The sequence below is a fragment of the Sinohyriopsis cumingii genome, chromosome 1, assembly GCF_028554795.1.
Source record: "Sinohyriopsis cumingii isolate HCF-2022 chromosome 1, ASM2855479v2, whole genome shotgun sequence".
Classification (NCBI taxonomy): Eukaryota; Metazoa; Mollusca; class Bivalvia; order Unionida; family Unionidae; genus Sinohyriopsis; species Sinohyriopsis cumingii.
The window spans coordinates 101,975,047-101,981,046 of NC_142961.1; positions in this window are offsets into that span (position 1 = coordinate 101,975,047).

Consider the following 6,000-nt stretch of genomic DNA (forward strand, 5'->3'; position numbering starts at 1 on the left):
TCTTGTGAATATTGATGTGAAAGTCTCTGGTCCAGATTGTTTAATAATTCTGAATTCTGAAGATTGGTTAAAACAAAGTCACTGCAGTCAGAGTGCATACCATTGTTTAACTCCTCATTGTGAGGGACATGTACAACTAAATTGATTGAATAATTGACAGGACCATAACTACCAAAATATTGTTCTAATACATTTTTGTCACAAAGATGCTTCTGTTTCCACCTTTTGGGAGTGTTAATGATATAATTGAAGTCATTTGCTTTCTTTTAAATGGTATAATTACCATAAAAATTAGTTCTTAGAGGAAATGCAAGAAAGCTAGAAACTATCACCAGGCTGAAGACTTCTTTGTAGTTCTGTCATGCCTTAATTTCAATTTTGATTGAGTAGAGTAAAGATTAGTTCTTACTACTTCACAAGCCTTTGACAAGTTATAACTGAAACATGACATACAGTCAAGAAGATTACTCTTAGAATCCCCATTTGAAAGAAGTTTCTCTTTTAATAACTTCAATGGTCCAACAGTATGTCCAAAAATTAGTTTAAAAAAAATAAAATCCTATGATTCTTGAAATTATTCCCTACTATTGAACAACAGTAAATGACCCAAACCTTTCCTGTATCAAAGGAGTATGACAATCATATTCTTCAGTTTGATGGGATCTTTCCAAAGCCCCTAGACTTTCAAGCAATGGGCAGAAGATTAGAACTTGAATGACTATAACTTGTTGGAAAATTCCAGACTTAAAATTTGACTCTTGATTAGACTGGACAGATTGGGGTGTGTGTGTGATCTGGATTTTTAAGGTAGCTTTAAAAAAATTTCACTCATATATCTACAATGTCTGCAGTATGGCAATTTATACTGATGTCTTGCACTGGTGCATCATGTTGCAGACATGTACCATGATGTCCTACCCAGTCACATTGTCTTGAAATCAGTCTGACCAGTCCTAACACTAACCTCTTAACGCTGAGTGCCTAGTGAGGCAGCTGTTAGTGCCATTTTTACAAGTCTTTGTTATGACTCTGTGAGGGTTCGAACCTGCAACCTCCAACATCTTGAGAATGCCAAAAAGTGTAAAACAAACTTTATCAAGGCTTCAACTTTGGTTCCTAGTTTTTATGTTTCTTAAAGGAATTGCCTCTAGAAATATTTTGGATGCACACATTTTGGTCAGCAAGTATTGTTTGCCTGATTTGGTCTTAGTTAGGGACTTACACAGTCCACCATTATTCTGCTAAATGGTTATCAATTGCAGGAGTAGGTTGCAGATGAGCCTACCATTAGACAAGTGTGACAAAATCTACAAGTGTGACAAGATCTGCTAGTGTGACATGATCTACAGTATTGAAAAACACTACTTTTAATTTTTGGTCATTAAAAATGATTACGTGATAAGTCTTATAGACTCCTAAATGATCAGCCAATGGTTTCATAGACTAGACTAAGAATCTTCTGTCAATATGATTGTGGAATGACCATTTGTTAGCTTACTGACCTCTCATCTACAGTGGGTACCTCAGGTGGTCTCCATTTCCTCATAAGGACCTCATGTTTGACAAAGTAACATTGTGACTTGTGAGGCTTTGGTTTCACTAACAGCCATCTGAAATAAACAGGAGATTGTGTTTTGTTACCCTGGTAAGAATAAAAAGAATGAGTAGCAAAAAGAGGATCACTGTGATCAATATCTATTGATGGATCAGTACTATGATCAATATCTATTGATGGATCAGTACTGTGATCAATATCTATTGATGGATCAGTACTGTGATCAATATCTATTGATGGATCAGTACTATGATCAATATCTATTGATGGATCAGTACTGTAATCAATATCTATTGATGGATCAGTACTGTGATCAATATCTATTGATGGATCAGTACTATGATCAATATCTATTGATGGATCAGTACTGTGATCAATATCTATTGATGGATCCGTACTATGAGCACAAATGTGACCTCCTCAAAAGAATGACCAATAAATGTGGCAACTAAAGGGATAATTTCCTAATCAACATCATTCTCAAAAGCTCTTTTTGCCTTAGCAATGGTAAATCAGGGATTTTTTTCTCAATAGGATGAACTTTTTGATCCAAAGAAGGCTTGTCAGTTAAAAGTTATCTCCAGCTAGGCCACTGCCATGTAATAAACAAACATCTTTGATAGGTAAAGAAGCGGCCCCAGCTGTCATTGGTCCTGAGACACAGTTGACACAATGGAGAGGAAGACTAACAAAGCTTTACAGAATAAGAACACTTTCACAAGAAGGAGACTTTTCTGACAAAGGCAAAGTACTGGATAACAAAAATTTCTGAAAAGACCATGTATCTTTAATATTTTAATAGAGATGAGCTTGGAAGAATCACCAATAATTTCTCCCTTACAAATATGACAATAGTTTCTCCATTTTTTCTACAATTTCTAAACATTTGTTGATATGTCCAAGGTACCAACTGATAAACCTTCAAGCTATATTCCTTAACCACATGATAATCAGCACCCTGTTGTGTAGACAGTGTAGACTTCACAAGCTTTGCCAATAAGCATAAGTTATAACAATAAAAGCCAATACTCTCTAGGTCACATTAAGCTTTTAGCAAGTATTTATGTACTGCTTTTCCTGAAAAGTGGGTACAACCTAATATTTCTATTAATATGAAAACCTTGACTTATGTGATGGGTGTGAGTTCTTCGCATGCCAGTTCTATTACTATTTCAATATATGCTACATTTCCCGTTCTTCTTTATAAGTGATCTGTCAGTTAAAGAATCATACTTACAGTCAGTGCTGGATTACCAAATAGGAAGAGTAGGCACTGGCCTAAGGGCCCCACAAAAATGGATCAAAATTATATTGTTAAAATGTATTAGGAGATAATTTGCGAGGGGGGCCCAAGATTTTGACTGCCTAAGGTTCCTATTTACCTCCACAGGGTTTAATCTGGCAACTTATAGGTCCTTTATAAGTGATGAAGCCATGTGTAATATAGAATATGAATCTGTGTTAGTACCACATCCTAACAACAAAACAAGTTAATTGTGACTTTATTATGTTTCCGCCTTACTTAACTTTTTGCACTTTGATCATAACGCCATGGCTATTTGGCATGCTCTATGCATATTAGTCTACCTTCGGTCATAACACCATGGGTATTGGTCATTCTATATGCATAGTAGTCTACCTTCGGTCATAACGCCATGAGTATTGGTCGTGCTATATGCATAGTAGTTTACCTTCAGTCATAATGCCATGAGTAATGGTCGTGCTATATGCATAGTAGTCTACCTTCGGTCATAACGCCATGAGTAATTATATGCATAGTAGTCTACCTTCGGGCATAACGCCATGGGTATTGGTTGTGCTATATGCATAGCAGTCTACCTTTAGTCATAACCTCATGAGTATTGGTCGTGCTATATGCATAGTAGTCTACCTTCGGTCATAACGCCATGAATAATGGTCATGCTATATGCATAGTAGTCTACCTTCGATCATAACGCCATGAGTAATTATATGCATAGTAGTCTACCTTTGATCATAACACCATGGGTATTGGGCATGCTATATGCATAGTAGTCTACCTTTGGTCATAACACCATGGCTACTGGGCATGCTATATGCATAGTAGTCTACCTTAGATCATAATGCCATGCGTATTGGGCATGCTATATGCATAGTAGTCTACCTTTGGTCATAACGCCATGAGTAATTATATGCACTGTAGTCTACCTTCGGTCATAACGCCATGGGTATTGGGCATGCTATATGCATAGTAGTCTACCTAGTGAGGAGATGGATCTTCAAGAGTACTAAACAAACAAGCATAAAAATGGTCTCTTTACCTTGTACTGTGATTCTTGTCTCAATGACTTTTGCTGACATTTTGTGCTTAAACTTAATTTATTGCATGATGTTTACATTACAATCATGGTTTGGGGGTAGAATTTCATCCCTAACGGGCAATTGCTCCATGTCAGTTCTCTTTTACTATAACAAATTGCGTTTCTGAAAAAAAGGATCAATTGCACAAGTGAAGACTCAGTATGTATCTCAGAATTGACTATAGCAGATATCAGCATGCATATCTTTTGTTCAGGCACCTCTCCTTTTGCCTTTAGTGAATTATATTTTACAGATATCATCCTCTTCAGTTTTACTCTTCTAAATTGTGTGCTTATACTCAATAGATAAAAACATTCTATGCCGCAGAAAGAACTTATGTAGCGATCGTTTCTCCTGATCTGCTTTTGTATCTGTCTTGTAAAAAACAGTTGAACTTTTTATGCTTTCCGTTTTTTTAAAACCTAGTCTATAAAAAGGAACACGTTTCCACTGAAAATCAAGTAAATGTATAACTGTTTCTTGTTCCATATGCACATTAAAGTGGAAATATTAATTTCAGAGATATTAATAGCATAACCTTCTAACATTTTTGGTTTTGTCCAGTTCCTTCTCCTGGTAATGGTAGTTGTAAACCATATGTGAGTGATGACTATTGACATTTCTAACCATCAACAGATTCAGTGTTATATTATGCTGTAGATGAATGGTTACCTTCATTTCAAACTTCAAGACCAGCTTCTGTGTCAACCGTTTCTTTTTGGTTTTGATTTGCTTCGATAGAGGGCACAAAGGAAAATGATTACAATGTTTTCCGTAATTGTGGTCTTAAATAATACGGTCGCAAAGTTATTGGAATGTTTTGTTTATTTTTGTAATTTTTTTAAAACAATAATTAAAATTTTCACGTAAATTGGTTAAGTTCCATTTAGTTAATGATAGTACTGGCTGGCTGTTTTAGGAGACGGAGCCCAGGAAACACCATAACATTATAATAACACTGGTCAACAGTGAAATCATTACTGACTTGAAAAGGCCCTAATCTGTAGTATTTTGGTGTGCCGAACACGAATATAACCATGAAAAATTTGTATTGGCTCTCGTTTTGAAGATATTCATATACCTCATTTTCTATGTTTCACTGTGTAAATTTCTCCAGTAGGACTGCAGCAACATCCGGAATAATGATGTAACATTGCATAATACCATCATGCTCACATCATCCACAGTTGATTGCATCATTTTCTGATGCAATGCAATACTAATGCCATGCGGCTGCTGAAGTAAGTTGACGTCAGCAGTGTACTATACATGTGTAGGCCTATTATACTAATGCCAGGCGGCTGCTGAAGCTGACGTAAGCAGTGTACTATATAAAGCCCAATCAGATAGGTTCAGCATTTAAAATATTTTAGACGTTGTGCGAGACAGTTCAAGCTACTGTTACATAAAACTTATTATTTTATCCATTTACGTACAATAAAGAACAGTAATGTCTCGAAAGTGTGTTAATACCGCGGACAATTTTTGCTATATTTGTGGGGAAGTGACATTTGCCAACCAGAAGAAAAGTATCAATTCTCAAGTGAAGAAGGCATATCATCTTTACTTCGGCTGCAAGGTTGGTGACCAAGACAAGCCTTGGGCTCCGCATATATGCTGTGCTACATGTACAACACAGCTTTCACAGTGGTTGAATTGCAAAAGGTCATCAATGCCGTTTGCAGTCCCAATGGTGTGGAGAGAGCCAAGCAACCACCTAAATGACTGTTACTTCTGCTTGGTTCCTCCTCTTTCCGGCGGAATAACGAAGCGAAAGAAGTCGAGAATAGTCTACCCAAACATTCCGTCTGCATTGAGACCAGTTCCACATGGTGAGGGACTTCCTATTCCAGAACCTCCAGCAGAATATTCTCTTGATTCATCTGACGAAGACAAAGGTGAGTCGACCTGTTCTTCTCCTGGTCCATCAGCATGCAGTGATCCAGATTTTCACTGTGGTGCATCATCAACCCCACACAGAATAACACAGGAAGAACTAAATGACCTGATTCGTGATTTGGACTTATCAAAGAACAAGGCAGAATTGCTAGGATCAAGACTCCAACAATGGAATCTTCTAGAAGAAGATGTCACAATTACTGCAT